The sequence below is a fragment of the Dipodomys merriami genome, unplaced genomic scaffold (assembly GCF_024711535.1).
Source record: "Dipodomys merriami isolate MVZ:Mamm:240054 unplaced genomic scaffold, mDipMer1.0.p SCAF_9, whole genome shotgun sequence".
Classification (NCBI taxonomy): Eukaryota; Metazoa; Chordata; class Mammalia; order Rodentia; family Heteromyidae; genus Dipodomys; species Dipodomys merriami.
Genome location: NW_027206512.1, coordinates 23,768,066 through 23,785,184, shown reverse-complemented (window position 1 = coordinate 23,785,184; position 17,119 = coordinate 23,768,066). Strand labels below are relative to the sequence as shown.

The window sequence follows — 17,119 nt, the reverse complement described above, 5'->3', positions numbered from 1 at the left end:
GGAGAGAGTGGACATCCTGAATTTAGAAGAATTAGCTTTACTTCTCACCATTAAGTATAATGCTGGCTGTAGGTTTGTTAACACAGCCTTTATTATTTTCAAGAATGTTCCATGGATTCCTAGTTTTTCCAAAGCTTTCATCATAAAGGGCTGTTGGATCTTGTCAAATGCTTTTTCTGCATCTATCGAGATAATTATGTGGTTCTTATCTTTGCTCTTGTTGGTGTGATGAATTACATTAATTGATTTGTGTATATTGAACTGGCTTTGCCTCCCTGAAATGAATCCTGTTTGATTGTGTTGTATAGTTTTTTTTTGATGAGCTGTTGAAGTGAATTGGCCAAAATTTTGTTGAGAAGTTTTGCATCAATGTTCATCAAAGAAATGAGTCTATAGTTCTCTTTCTTTGATGAGTCCTGTCTGGTTTGGGGATGAGGTTTATGATGGCTTCATAGAATGTGTTCGGTGGTGAACTTTCAATTTCATAGAAGAATTGGAGGAGTACTGGTGTGAGTTCTGCTTTGAAGGCCTTGTAGAATTTATCAGTGAAGCCTCTGAATCCTGGGTTTTTCTTGGCTGGAAGGTCTCATTGCTATTTCTATTTCGATGTTTGATATGGGTCTGGTAAGTTGGTTGACCCATCTTGGTTTAGTTTGGGCATATCAGTATTTGCTGGAAATTCTTCCATTTCAACCAGATTCTCAAACTTATTAGCATAAAGATTTGAGAAATACTTAGTTACAATGTTCTGTATATTGGTTGTTTCTGTGGTGATGTTTCCATTCTCATTTCTGAAGTTCTTTATTTGGGTGTGTTCTCTTCTTTTTTTTAATAAAATTTACTAAGAGTCTGTCAATTTCATTAATTTTTTGAAGACCCCACTCTTTGTTTTGTTGATTCTATGTTTTTTTAGACTGTAATTTTTAAATTCTGATTTAATTTAAATACTTGTTCCCATCTGTTGGATTGGTTTATAGCTTGTTCCTCTTTTTCAAGGAGCTTCAGGTGCCTCATTAAATTGTTGGTTTCAGATCTCTCTAATTTGTTGATGTAGGAACTCAGAGCTATAAACTTGCCTCTGAGTACTGCCTTTGCTGTGTCCCAGAGGAACTGGTAATTTGTCTGTTCATTTTTGTTAAATATCATGAACATTTGAATTTCCTTCCTAATCTCTTCTATGACCCACTGGTGGTTCAACAGTGTTGTATTTTGGTGGCTTTTGGTGTTGAATTCTAATTTCATTCCCTTGTGGTCTGAGAGAATGCAGGGCATAATTTCAGCGTTTCTGAATTTGGCCAAGTTTGCTTTGTGACCTAAAATTTGGCCTATTTTGGGGAATGTTCCATGTGCTGCTGAAAAGAATGTGTGTTCTGATGCTGCTGGGTGAATTATTCGGAAGATGTATTTTAAGACTAGTTGATGTATGCAGTTGTTTAGATCTGAGGTGTCTGTGTTGTTTTTGTCTATCCAGTGGGGATAGTGGTGTGTTAAAGTCCCCAACAATTAATGTCTTTGGATCAGTGTGAGATTTGAGGGAAAGTAGTATTTCTTGGATAAATTTAGGTGTGCCCTTATTAGGTGAATAGATGTTTAGAATTGTATTATCCTTCTGAAGGCAAGTTCCCTTAATTGGTATTTAATGACCTTTTTATTTCTTCTCGCTAATTTTAATTTGATCTATTTTATCTGTATTAGGATTGTGACTCCCATCTGTTTTGGGGGGCTGTTTGCTTGGTAGATCTTATTCCAGCTTTTCACTTTCAGAATATGTTTGTTTTTGTGGCCAAGGTGTGTTTCTTGAAGGCACCAGATCTTGCTTTGTAATCCAACTAGACAGTCTATGTCACTTAATTGGCAAGTTAAGTCCATTAATATTGAGAGTTAGGACTGAGAAGTTTTTGGTAATTCCTGCCATGTTTTCCACCTTCTTGGGGGCTCTTCCAACTGGGTTCTTCCTATGATTCTTGCATTCTCTGTTTGGGGGCTGTTTCTTGGTCTTTATTGTGCTCATGTTGGTTTTCTATGTGTAGGACATGTTTAAGGATCTTTTGTAGGGCTGGTTTGGTGGAAATATATTGTTTTAGTTTTTCTTTGATGTGGAAGGTGTTTATTTGACCTTCAATCATGAAGGAGAGTTTAGCTGGGTACAGTATTCTTGGTTGATAGTTGTCTTTAGGGCATGGCATAAATCATTCCAGGTTCTTCTTGCTTTGTCTCTGTTGAGAAATCTGAAGTTGTTCTGATTGGTTTCCCTTTCTAGGTGATTCATCTTTTCTCTTTGAAAGCTTTAAGGATCCTTTCCTTCGTCTGAATTGATCCTGTGCAGATTATAATGTGACAGTAGGGTGTCTTGTTCTGGTCTAGTCTATTTGGGATTTTAAAGGCTTCTTGTATCTGAATGGGCCTTTTTTTTTTTTTTTTTTTTTTTGCATGTTTGGGAAGTTCTCTGCAAGGATCCTGTTAAATAAATTTCCTAGACCTTTAACTTAGGTCTCTAGGCCCTCCTCCACACCCATTAGCCTTAAATTAGGCCTTCTGATGGTGTCTTCTAAATGTTGAATAGATTTATCATATTTCTTGGATTTGTCTTGAATACTTGTCTGCTCTTTCTCTATGTCTAGCTGTCTTTAATCCCAGAGATTTGATTTTCTGCAATGTCTAATCTACTATCAAGATTTTCTGCTTTGTTTTTTATTTCCTTTCTTTCTAATTGCTCAGATTTGATGGATTCAAATTCTTTGTTGGAGCTTTGTTTTAGATCTTGTATGGACTTCTTTACCTCTTTAATTTGTTTTTTAGTGTTCATTTTCAAATCCATTAGTTGATTGGTTATAGTTTCATTGGACTCCCTTTCCTTCTGTTGAGCTTCATTGGGCATTTCCTTTGTGTCCTCCATGGCTTCCTCCAGTTTTCTGTTTGTAGACTCTATGAATGCCTCTATTAATCTTTGTTTATTCTCATCCTGTTCATGAAATTCCTCTATTAATCTTTGATTAGCCTCCTGAAGCTCACGAAATTCCTGTATTAATTTGGTTAGCATCATCAAGCTCACGGGTTTCCCTATCATGCCCACACAGAGTCTTTTGTAGGTTTTCAGCCTTTTCATTCAGCAAGTTTACTAGTATTGTTTGTAGAGCATTTTGGGATCTCTCCTCTGGATTTTTCATTAACTGCTCTGTTTTCTGATTATCATGAGTGGGGGAGTTGAGCTATGTGGACTTGCCATTTTTCTTGTGTTTCTCTGGCTTATTCTGCCTGTTTTGGTATGAAAGCAAAACCAATTCCATGCTAGAACACCATATTAAAGCAAACATCAACCAGAGCTCTGTAGTTGCACAGATTGATTGACACAGTCAAAATGAGTACATATACAATCTACTTCAACAGATATAATCTAGTTCAACAACAAACAACTAGGGATCAGTAGACTAAGAAAATCAAAGAAGGAGTCAGCAGACCAGAAATTAGTAAGTTTAGGGAAAATTGTGAGGAGAAAATAAGATTAGAAGAATGTGGGAAGGGAAAGAGAGAGGGGGAATATAACCAAGACCTAAATTCAGACAGAGGAAAAGGATAGAAGAAAAGGAGATGAGAGATAAAGAAAAATGAAAAATGAAAAATGAAAAATTAAAAAATGAAACACTTAAATTATATAAGTACAAAGAAATAATACTACAATTAAGGGAGTTAAGACTGAGAGTTTGTGAATTGAGTAATCGATATCTGAATTAAGCATACACTCAATGAATAATAATTGAAGACAGGAATATATATTGGGATGAACAGAACAACAATTAAGTAAAGCAAAAAACCAAAAAGGACAAAAGGGAAAAGAGTAAAAAAAATAAAAAAAAAACCTAAAATAAAAATGATGAAAAACTAGAAAACAATTTTTAATAAAAAAATTAGGCAGAAGAAAGAGTACTTTTATTTATTTTTTTTTTTTTTTTTGGCAGATGGATCTTATGTCTCCCCTGTATCTATAACCAGTCTCTTGGTAGAATCTCTGGTCTGCTTGTGGTGTTTGGTTTTCCTTTGGCTTGTTTGGTTTCTTAAATCAGTTTGAGCAGGGAGAACTAAGCTCTGCCTTATCAGGGACTTTATGAACCTCCTCCCAGGCTAGTTCAATGGGAAAGTGATCTGCTTTGAGTATCACAAAAGAGGCTGTTTTCTCTAGCTTGGAGTTGCTGTGATGGGGCTAGGTTGTGGTAGGGTTGAGGCCTGTCAGCAATCAGTAAGTTTTCCCTGAGGGCTAACTCTGGAGACACTCACAGAGCCCAGCCTGGAGCCATCCTCCGGATCTATGTTTACTGAGTTTCCAATTGTTTTTCTTTTACCCTCCTTAAGCTGGGTCTGCTGCCTGTGCTACAGTGGAGTGGGGCATCCTCTAGCTCTATTTACCCAGTGAAGGAAGTCACTCCTCCATTGGCAGAGCTTCCTCTGCCTGGGAAGGGAAACTTTCTCCTGGGGTGGAGATGAGCCCTGCATGTCAGGTTTCTTTGACCTGTTGAATGGCTCTTACTGTCTTCTTCCAAGGCCTGAGTCAGGTGCTAGCTGCTCTGACTGGGTCTTTGTAAGTATCAGAGATGGAGTTCTTCTCAGGTGGTGGGAGATGGGATATCTTCCCACCTCTGCTCCCTGAAAAGGAGTGAGGATGTCTTGTGTAGTACTCACACCTTTCCCTTGGTCCGGGCTGTCCATGGTCTGTGGCTGTCTTTGGTCAGCAGGATGAAGATTTCTGCTCCTTGTCAGTTCTTGCTGGCAGTGAGTAAATTCTGCTTGCACATTGCCTCTGGCGCCTTTGTCCTGCGCTCTCTCTGTTCATATGGCAGCTGCACTGCCACCACCTCAGATCTGCACATACTTGAATCTGTCTCCTTAACCAACCTGCCTGACTTTTTCCTCTCTGGCCAAACTCTCTGTACTGTGATGGCACACTTGCTGTGACTTTCTAGCCTTGGACTTTTCTTTTTTTTTTTTTTTTTTTTATTGTATTTTATTTTATTTGAGAACATACTGTACAGGGGGGCTACAATTACATGGGCAGGATAATGCATACATTTCTTACCAAGCATTACAGCCTCCTCCTTTGTTTACCCTTCACTTCCCTTCCCCGCCTCCCCCCTCCCCCCACCCAATTTTACCCCCCTCCCCCCACCCAATTATACCCCCCTCCCCCCCCACACCGACATTGTAAAGCTGGTTTTGACATGACATTTTGTACTTCTCATTGTTGCAACAGGTCCACCTGAATCCTTAAACGACTTTTTGTCCCCATCTCCTCCACATGTTATACTGACATCAAATATAGTGAAAGCGGGGGTTACACTGTGGGGGAGGGACATACAAAGCAACAAAGAAATAATCTTATAAATGCGTTAGAAACACATGCATGAAAGAAATGAAAACATTAAAATACATATTTAAGGGTTCATTTTCCTAACATCACATTATCTGCCCTTTTCCACTTGACTCATACCTATACTAGATATTGCAAATAAGGGAAACCATGGGACCTATGTAGCCTTGGACTTTTCATTGGAACACTAAAATTGGTTTTCTACGTGAGAGCTTGTTTAGCCTCCAGCTTCTTCTCCTCAATCTTCCTCTGGACTCCAAATTTCATAATTTTTTCATATGATTCACACTAAGATAATATTTAAGTGCTGGAAAATAATAAAGGCTAAATGATTCCTTTTAGCTCCTCATATCAACAAGCCACATGAAACTTTTAAACACTCAAAATGCTAATGCAGAGTGACAGTGGCCTTGTCAAATAAAATGTCATGTTTTCCTTGAGTTTACCCAGTCAATTCCATTTTGTACTCACATTTCTGTACATTTGCGTGAATTGCTAGTTAAGATGGCAAACTGCTTGAAAATGATGACACCAACTAGCATAAGAATAGATGTACACTAGATTTCTAGTAGCAGTTGTCTCATAAAAACCAGTCCTGTAGAGTCAAATACTGCTTTGTGTGAGCAAAGCATAGATATAGAACTCAGAATCTGTAGGTTTGCATGCCAGTGCCACCATTAACTACTAATGTACTCTTTAATGGCTGGCCTAATATACAAAGGTTGGTGATAATGTCTGTTAGTGCTTATCCCAATGTTCAAGTCATACAAGTTTCTTCTGAAACGTGATGGTTACTTTCACCTTTAGTCCATGTCTACTTTTGCAGCTATCGCTGATCTCTCATGTGATGATTCACAATTCTGCAGCAAATTCATAATATGTTTTACTTTTTTCCACAATTCAATTTATCTCCTATCATTCTTTTTTTTTTGTCAGTCATGGGGCCTGAACTCTGAGCCTAGGTGCCCTCCCTCAGCTCTTTAGCTCAAGGCAAGCACTCTACCACTTCTGGCTTTTTCTGCTTATGTAGTGCTGGCCTCATGCATGCAAGGCAAGCACTCTACCACTGAGCCACTTTCCCATCCCTCTCCTAGCATTCTTTATCTGTTTGTACAGAGCTACCCATGATCAAAATCTTAAAATCATATTTAGTGTCATGTCCTAACAGGAAGCAGATGATATGCTTCAATTGAAGAGTTTAATAAAGACATTGTTTACAAAATGAGATTGGGGAAGCTACAGGAGATAATTACAGGCTCATGCCTGTAATCCTAGCTACTCAGGAAGCTGAGATCTGAGAATCGTAGTTCAAAGCCAGCCCCGGCAGGAAAGTCCATGAGACTCTTATCTCCAACAAACCACTCGAAAACCAGAAATGGCTCTGTGTCTCAAGCGGTAGAGCACTGGCCTTGAGCTGAAGAGCACAGGGACAGCGCCCAGGCCCAGAGTTCAAGCCCCATAACTGACCAAAAATAAAAAATATATCCTGGGACCAAAGGAAGTGGTGGCTAGAATCTAGTAGGAGAAAGATGGGTAGAGTTATCTTGACAGGTGATATGAACTTGGATAGAGGGATTAAGCCTGTTTGAAATCATCTAATAGGGTCCAGTTGGAGTGATCAATAACTGGATTTTTCTCACCTTCTGGTAGCTAGTCTGTGTGATAGTTGCCAGACACAGCTAAATGCCAGAAAGCAAAGGAACCTGATGTAAACTGCACAGATCATCATTTTTAGGCAAAAACAATGGTGCAGAAGGACAGATAATGAATCTGGTATGACAGATTAAGACCTGCATTGTGGCTTCCTTTTTCATATTAAACTTATTCCAATCCTCTTGACTATTCTGCTATAATCTTCCACTTTATACTTATACTTAGATTTCCTTCATTCTGGCCCTCATTGCCTTTGCCTAGACCAGGGTCAGTGACTCTTTCTGTCCCTGATGGAGCCACTAGCAATCCATCAGTGTGAACACTTAAGACAAAACAGATTGCCTTTGCTCTCCCATCTATAAGATTAATATATCAGGCTCTTTTACAGACACCTAACACTTGATCAGACATGAATAGAATACTGATCCTCTATCGACTCTTAGGTTCTCATTCTCTAAGTGTATTTGGGTCTATACATCTTATATTTTCGGTCTATAAGTCTTATATCCCACTCTATGGTTAGTCTTTTACATCAGCCTCAAGTCTTTACTCAGAACTTTTTTAGTTTCAAACTTCTAATAGGAGCGTCACAGCAGAATGTGTGATCTCCTGTGGCAAAGGACTTGGGGCATTACCATAAAGTTTTTTTCCAGAATCCCATCCCAACAACTGATCATAAGCAGAAGAAAGTGATGCTAATACTGTATTTGTGGTAGCAAAAGAAACACAGGAGCTGAGCGCCAGTGGCTCAAGCCTGTAATCCTAGCTACTCAGGAGGCTGAGATCTGAGGATTGCGGTTCAAAGCCAGCCCGGACAGGAAAGTTCATGAAACTCTTATCTCCAATAAACCATTAGAAAACTGGAAGTGGCGCTGTGGCTCAAGTGGTAGAGCGCTTGCCTTGAGCTGAACAGTGCAGGAATAGCGCCCAAGCCCAGAGTTCAAGCCCCAGGACCAACAAAAAACAAAAAAGAGGAGCTTCAAATGGGAGCAAAATTGTGACAGGAGAAACTGGAAGAACATAGAACCAAATAGCTAAGCAAAATTATTGGTATATTGCAATAGTCATATTCAGCATGGCCAGGTGATAACTGTAACAGGCATATATGAGTTACCTTCCTTAAACAAATGCTCAGTTTTCTCATAACCACCATAGGGATGAGTTTCTATTCTGAAACTCAGACATGTTGACATTATTGTCAGTTATTTTAAATTATATTTGAAATATATTTGTCAGTTGTATTAAATGTAAATAAAATCACTAAATTCCAGGCAACAGCTGTAACTCCTTCAATGCTATAGTTAGATGGTACAGGAATTTGTTTATCCTTTTCTTAAAAGCTACTATGCTATTAAAATTATTACTATGTTCAATATAGAACAAAATGGTAGCCTTATATGTGCTTGATACAATAGTTGATGAAGGACAGAAAGATCAGTAATTCATGGGCCTGACAGCAGTTACCAAATATATATGTGAGTGCACAGATATATTACATTTTTGTCTTTTCAGGTGAGAACGACTCATGTTAATCTTTTTGTCCCATTCATACTTATAAATCTCCTGGGAAAGCACATTAGTACCTTTGTGTGGTCTATGTAAGTCAATGGGGGATTTTGAAGAAGGACTCATGAATGCAAAAAAGTAAAGAATTTTAATAAAATCATAATGAGCATTACTTTATATGGTACATTTTGAGTTTGCCTATGAAAAACACAGGAAAGACTAGAATTCCATATGCAGTTATATTTTTTGAAATAAGATTCTTGGTTGACATTTTGGCTTGTTACTATTCTATTAAAATTGGATGTGTTTAGTTTAAATCAGCTATTATTCCCATTCCATTTTCTTTTCCTCTCAGCTTTCTTGTTGAATGGCAAAAATTGTCAAATGACAACAAATAATGCATTAAAAAATGAATAAGAAATAAGGGTCACATATTCCATATACCATCTTAGTGTTAGTAATACTTGGTGGCATTTGTCTGGTTTAAATATCAGACCACATAGTGCTATTGAAACTCATTCAAAATCGACTTTGCTGTCACTGACAAGGATCATATTTTTAAATTCCTGTGGTATTTTGTACCAAGGAAAGTCATCGTTAAGTCACATTTGCTTTTTTATTTCAGTATAGTGGTATATGTACTCTGGGCCTTGTACTTGCTAGATAGCCCCATATTCTCAGTCCTTGATCTTTAATTGTTTTTTCAGATAGGGTCACATGTTATTTTGGCTATGATCCTTCTATTTATGTCCCTAGGTATTTGGGATTAAGACGTGAACTATTGCATTGGTCCTCAGATTTGCTTTTTATCTAAATGTATTTTTCATATTTATTTTGTGAAGAATGATGAAAAGATGTTTAATTATAAATATAACTTCATCTGTTAAACCTTTAAAAGTAATGGCAAATACTTCAGTTCTTAAAGACACAGACCAAAAAATTAATCCTTAATAAAAATAATATTGAAAGTGATGATTGGCTAAAACAATTTGTAAGGATTTCTACTGGTGGTACAGAGTATGGACAGAAGAAGTAATTTTGAACAGGAGATCATATTCTCTGGTGCAAAATATGTTTATGAAGCTTGTCCATCACAGAAAGGTCAATAGCATTAAAATCCATGCTCTTACATCCCATTTCTAGGTGGTCTAATTTATGCACACAGTTTACTAATGATTCTTTTCAAAATCTTATTCTTATACCTTAATGCAAAAAAATCTTCCATTTTAGGACCTGAACCCTCTCTTAAAATGTACATTTTTTGAGTTGTAGTAAAGAATACTCTAGGACAGAGTCAAGTACTTTTGAGAATTGAGTCTTAGTGAATTTTGTAGTTAAAGAGTTTGAACACCATCTAATCTAGTATTTCCTCTGAAATACGTAGTGGTCTTTGTGCTGCTTAAATGTCTTGAATTGGAACTGAGCCAGGCATGGACATTTCTGGTGGAAACACAAGCTCCCTTTCCATAGCCTCTGTACTCATGGTCCCGCTCTCACCATCAGGAATTATACCAGAACTGGCTTTTTCTTTCTTCTGACAGATGTCATGGATTGAAAGACAGATGCTCTCTGTAGATTTTTCTTTATTTTATTGTCAAGGTGATGTACAGAGGGTTACAGTTACATAAGATAATAAGTACACCCTCATTTTTCTTACAGTGTGTTTTCTTGCCTCCTACTCATCTGCCCATCTTTCTTGAGGTCAGATCCAGACTTCAGTTTCAACTTAGAGAGGGAGTAGATTTAGGATAATATTTCCCATGTGGTTTGAGCATTGCAAGTGCAGAGCTCATTGGGAACCTTGTGCCACTGCCCAGTTTTAAGGCAGGGTGGGAGAAGAGGCTGTTAGTGATCATTGCAGTCTTAGCTTTCCTGCAGGACCACTTCACTAGTGCTGACCCTCTTCTAGTAGACTTCTACTCACAGCTGTAAGCCCCATCTAGATAAATTACCCAGAATAAATCTCTTCTCTCCCCAATCTCTCTGACTTGGAGCTTATAACACGAAAACCCTAGAGTCTAAAGTGGACTTTCCTTTTATTGAATTGTGATTATAGTGGGTATTATTGAATCAAAGTATAAACTTAAGTTTCTTGATATGTGAAATCCTGATGCTTATTTCATTTATACTGCAGTGGCTACTTGAGGAATCCAGTTTCAAAATTACCATGGCATTTTGTGCTTTTGTCATAGCCAGTGGCATACATTTGCTTGGTGGTGTTTTTCTTCCTGTGAATAAATGCTTTTTTTATATTGTTGTTTAGGATTTTGCAAGTACCACCTTCCTTAGAGGACTTGACATTATGGATTCATATTTACTGAGAGCTTGCAGGGCTCCTGCTGCTGTACTTGTCTCTCTGTAATGGCTCTATCCATTGAGAACTACTCAGCAGCTCCCAGCCCTCTCCTTAAAGTTAATTCAGGAGCAGCTGCAGACTTAGTTGCAAAGTGAAAACCAAATGTCCTCTGGGGATTCCAAGGCATCAAATTCATTTCCCCAGTCCCTGAAAATTAACCAGCTTCTCGCTGTTGGTGTCTCTTTGATTATGACTCTCTCAATAATTAATATGGTATCATCCTTCATAAAAAGTATGCTTATAATAGATTTATTATGTTGTTTTTTTTGCCCAAGAATAAGAGAACAGCATATGGTTATTTGAATTGCTTTTTACACTAATTTAATTTTGTCTTTGTTTTGGAAGTTTAAATATTTAAATGGGTCCCTTCTCATTAGATTAATGGAGGTTTTGTCTTATTAACTTTATGCTTTGCTAATTTAAAAATAGCAAACAACTGAAAAGATGTCAAAACTGGTCTAATATATACATGTTAATTGAGACATGTTTCTCATTTTCTCAGTGGAATTAGAAGTTATCATATGTTACAGTATATTTATTGACCATTTTTTAAAATGAACTTTCTAAAATGGCAAATATTTAAATCTATAAATTTTCTTAGTGTGTATTCTTAGATTATGATAAATTGTGCTGTTAGGAAATTGAAGATGTAGCCTGGAGAGACATAAAGTTGAATTTGGATGGAAAAAGGATGAGTTTTTCCTAAACTGCATTTGAGCTCTTTGAACTCATCAGATTGGATATGAAATCCCGTGGGAACACATTTTCTTATGCAAACACTGGCAGTTCTACTCTTAATCACCAGCAATAGCTAGGAAAAAATTTGCAACTATGGGTTTCTAATTTGATTTCCTTATTCATGAATTGTCCTACATAAAAAGGTTATTTAGAAAGTGATCAAGTTGGATAAAATGAAAAGTAAAACAAACAATGAAAGGGAATCAGATACTTTTCTTTTTCTACATGTGAGAAGGATGATCCATATAAAGGAATTTGTATCTTCTTACACAGAGACTTGTATCTTCTGTATCTAGACTCCAGAACGTGTTGTCTAATGGTCCATAAGACTGGCATCTTTATAGTACTGGGGTTAGAGCTCTGTCAGGGCCTCATGCTTGCTTGGCTTTTTGTTCATTATTTTGGAGATGGAGTCTAGTGAACTTTTCTGCCTGTGCTGTCTTTGAACTGTGGCCCACTGAATCTCAGCTTCCCGAGTAGTTAGGATTGCAGGTATGAGCTACTCTTGGAATCTTTAGCGTACTTTCTGCTTCCACTTTTGCCTGGCACAGATTAAAGTTTAATCTGAATAGTTTGTTAAACTAGGACCCACCTTCCTTCTCTAATTAGAGGAGATAAGCACTGAATAGGGAACCAACCTGGGAAAAATCAATTTCCTTGACTTTGATCTTTAAAATGGCTCCAATGTCTTAGAAATGAATGTCTTAATAATGAACATTTCCGGGAGTGATTTCTGCTGTAACTGAATGGTATTACACAACTAAAGAGAAGGAAGGGAAATAAAAATAAGTGTATTATACACACTACCACTTGGGCTGCGATTGTTAATAAGAATAAGCAGCATTATTAATAGGCAATCATTTTGTTCCCATTACTGTTAAGAACTGTAATCCGAACATTTATTAGCATTTGTCTTTTCAGCTACTTTTTTTACATTTCTTTTTTTATGTTCTTATTGTAAAATTACCACAGTTATAATAATGCCAAACTAAATTAAACTACCATAACTAAATAATAAATAAATAAAAGTAAATAAATAAATAATAGCAAACTAAATAAAACTACCCATGTAACAGTGACATAACAAGACATTGTGTTTGAAATGATCTGTACAACTTGTGGGAAATGGAGAGGCAAAGTAGGAGAAAAATGAGGGGAGTAACAAGTTTGACAAGAAATGTACTTATTACCTCACTTACGTAACTAACACCTCTATACATCACCTTGACAATAAAAAAGAATTCACCAAAATCTATTCTATATATATGTTCATATACATATATATATAATCTCTGTGTATGTGTACAACTTTATATTAGATATTAAGTTCTTGTGGCTATTTCATCAGATTACCACATAACCTCAGCTGCTCAGGAGTTAAGGATAGAAAGATTGTAGTTGTAGTATATAAGAACAACATAGGTGAAATAAGTAGTGGCAAGACCCTGTCTCACAAATAAGTTGGATATAGTGGAGCACAATTGTAATCCCAGCTACTTGGTAGGTGTGGGGAGGAGGACTGTAGTTTAAGGCTAGCATAGGTAAAAGCCCAAGACATTCTCTGGAAAACCAACCAAAAGCAAAAGAATTGGGACATGTCTTGAATGGTAGAGCATGCTCCAAGTTTGATCTTCAATACTGCTTCCATCCTATTAGTTATATATAGTGGCTTTAAATAACAAAGATTTAGATACATATTTGGAGGTCAGATTGAGATATGAAGGTATGAAGTCTACAGTTGATATCATTGGGATAAAGTCCAAGGAATGAAGTGCTGCCTTCCTTCTAAATACTTTAGGAAAGAATACATTCCCTGTTTCAGCTTCTAAAGTTGTCTGCATTTCTTGGTACATGGCCCCTTCCTCAACTCCAAAGAGTAGATGGCTGAATTTTTCTCATACTTCATTCTGATCCTGACTTTCCTACCTCCGTCCATTCACTTATAAGGAAGCTTGTGATGACAGTTGACCCCATATGTTATCTAGACTTAATCACCTCTTATCAACTTTAATTCTACCTTCAACTTTAATTGTCCTTTGGGTGTATTTCCAGGATAATTTATTAACTTGTTTTAAGGTCCAGTGAGTCCCAAAGTTTGTTCTGAACAAGGGAGAAAGTTCAACTGCTGTTAATTAGATAGATACAACTACGGAAATAGCAGAATTAGAGCATTGGTAGTAGTGCAGGTTGGATAGAAGAAAGGAACCAGGAAGATCAAAGACTTAATATCTGACATAATTTTCTGAGGTCTATAAGATATCCAAGTGAGTCAGTAGTTACATGAGTCTGAAGTTCAGAAGGATGGTCTCTCCTGCAGACATGAGACTGAATGAGATCACTTATGGCCAGAATATACATAGAAGACAGTTCAAGATTTGAATTTGAGAACACTCCAGCCTCAAGAGCTGGGAGTTAGGAACAATCCAGTGAGATGTCAGAAAAATCCTGTTGATGAAGACCTGGAAATCCACTAAATGTAACAAACTTTACAATTTAGGCGGGGGGCAAGGGGGGTTGGAGTATAGTGAGGAGGTAGGAGGGAAGGAATGGTAGGGGGAAAAACAAAGGAGGAGGCAACAATGCTGGCTAAGAAATGTGCTCATTACCTTGCTCATGTAACTGTAACCCCTCTGTACAGTATTTTCACAATAAAAAACTTATTAAAAAAAAAAAGAGCTGGGGGTCGGTGGCTCACCCCTGTAATCCTATTCCTGGATCAGAGAAGGCATTGCTATATTCCAGCTGATTGCTTTTGAAAAATGGCTTTGACTGGCTGGACTTTTGACCATACAAATATTCTGCTGTCAGAGTGCACTTTGTGTCCATTAGTAGTTGTTTATTCTCTAGCCATAAAATGTTTGGTTTATGAAGTTAATAAAATAATTCTGAGAGCAGACATTAACGTCATTTAAAGGTTGCTATATTTTTTTAGAATCTGTATTAAATATGAGAGTTCAGAAAAGGGCAAAAAATCACTGATTTCATTAAGCTATGGAAGTTATGATTTTAGAAGAGTTGACTATTTTACCCTTACTATAACATTCTAGAAGGTTATTTTGTATTATATACTAAAGCCTTAAATTTCTATATACACATTGACAGAATAATTCAGCTGACAGGAATTTACTCTAAGAAAACAGGCCTACAAATGTGCAAAGATTTATTTAGGATATTTTATATTGAAGTGAAAAGTTGGAAGCAATCTAAACAGTAGGATATTAGAAAAATGATATTTTGAGATATATATACTCCGTATAATAGACTGACATCATTAGTCTTTACTATTACAGAAAATGTCAAGTGGAATAGAAAACATGATGTAAAAGAACTACATAAAGTATAATATGAAAAACTATTGTGCACATGTAAACATACATTCATGAACATGCATGTATTAAGGTATTTCATAAATTCAACATTTGAAGTTTATTTGAAAATATTGAAATTTATTGCTAAATAGTAGAAATGGGAAAAATTCTCTCCCATTTTCTAAATGTTCTACAATGAGCATATTTATCTTAGAACAGAAATAAACACAAAAATTAATATCTTAAGCAAATAGAAATCTATCTGTGATCAATAATAAATTTATAAAAAGAATTTAAAAATTACCTGTAACAATAGTGACACCATTGAAATAAATGAATACTTCTCAAGGAGAATAATGGAATAGGTACTGATTTGAATCTGGAAGTTCTAGGACTTATTTTCTGATGTTTGAGGCATATTTTAAAATAAAACATAATTTTACATAGTAAGGTTCACATAGGCAGTTAATTTACCTAGACATGTTAAATAATTTCCATATTCATATTCACATTTTATATTCATATATTCAACCAGTGTTGGGTATTGTTTTAGGTATCTTGCTTCTCTTTTGCAGATGAAGCAATAAAAACTAAGAGTTGATAAATATTTGCAGATTGTAAGTAATACTGCTGAAATCCCAACCTAGCTCACCTGACTACTGTAACTGTGCTCCTAACTTGTATCTTATGGTTTTTTTCTCTAAATCCATCCTTGTCATTGGCTTGTTCTTGACATTATGGGGTATAATTGGTGTTAATTTGCCCCTCAAAAGTCCCTTAGCTGGCCTCTGTTGATGTATGCTTCTCAAGGAAACTAAACTTCACAGAATTTGGTCCTTCAAGTGACAAAGAAACTCTCTGCCAGAAGAACCACCTTTGATTCTGTTGCTAATAGTACCCAAGGCTCCTAAGACCTCATAATAGTCCTAAGAATTCAACACTCTGCCCTTCAACATACTCACACTGCCAGCTAACTTCCATTCCTGACTTCAGTCTCTACTGAATACCTGGCTATAGTGATTCACTTCTCTTTCAGGAGCCCTGTACCCTGAGAACTGTGTTATTCTATCCATCATCAATCTCTCCTTCCTCATTTTGGCAGCATCAGAAAACTGACCGCTATCTCTTAGATAACTTCATAATTTTTAAATCAACCCTCATTTTATGTAGGAGCAGGCTTCCTTGTATATAACTTGGATCTGAGCTGATGAAGGCATGGGTTCCATCAGCTTTCTTCCCCTCTGGTGTCCTTAGCACCAAATACAATATGAGGACCCAAGTAAATTCTTGTTGAATGCTCAAATTGCACTACAATATGTACCTTTCTTATGGGAGATCTGGAAAACATGGGTTTTTTTATTGTTGTTGTTTTGTTTGTTTTGTTTTGTTTTTGCTAGTACTAAGCCATGAAATCTGAGCCTGGGCACTGTCCTTTAGCTCCTTTTGCTCAAGGCTAGAACTCTACCACTTGCGCCACAGCTCCACTTCCAGCTTTTTCTGTGATTAATAGGTGATAGTCTTATTGAAGTTTTCTGCTCAGGCTGGCTTTGAACTGTGATCCTCAGATCTCAGCCTCTTGAATAGCTAAGCGGATTACAGGTGTGAGCCACAGGAGCCTGATGGATATCAGGGTTTAATAATGCTCTTAAACCCTCAGCAGTGCCTCTAGAAGCTAGAACAACCTCCATATAACCAAAAAGTCCGTGCTCCAGGTAATGTCTCATAAGTGGCCATTTTGCATTCATGTCATGGGAAAGGACATGATCTAATGTTGTGTCTGACAAAAACAAGCTACTGTCCTAGAAGCAGGCATGTAGGAATTTGGAGGATAAGCAGATAAGGGTAGCCATTCTTACATAGTGGAAAGAAATGTCCTGCATTAGATAGACTTTAAAAACTAGCTGAAGAGTATTCTTTGACAAACACTATCCATTCTAGCTGGGCATGGGGGCTCAAGCCTTCAATCCTAGCTACTTGGAAGGTAGAAATCAGAGGGTTATAGTTCGAGAAAATTCTACAAGTCTCCATCTTAACCATGTCCAAGTACAATATTACATGCTTGTTATCTTAACTTCAAGGGAAACACAATGACTGAGTGTAGTAGTGCACATCTAACATTCCCCGTAGTACTGGGAAGCACAAATAGGTGGATTGCAGCTCAAGCTAGTGTGGGCTAGAACCTCAGGAAAACAAGAACCT

General features: G+C 37.0%; 1 protein-coding gene across 3 annotated transcripts in view; it reads left to right on the top strand.

The window, feature by feature from the left end:
• Slc4a4 (solute carrier family 4 member 4) overlaps nt 1–17,119 on the top strand; it is a 366,043-nt gene that overhangs the window by 310,849 nt on the left and 38,075 nt on the right. The window lies entirely within an intron of this gene.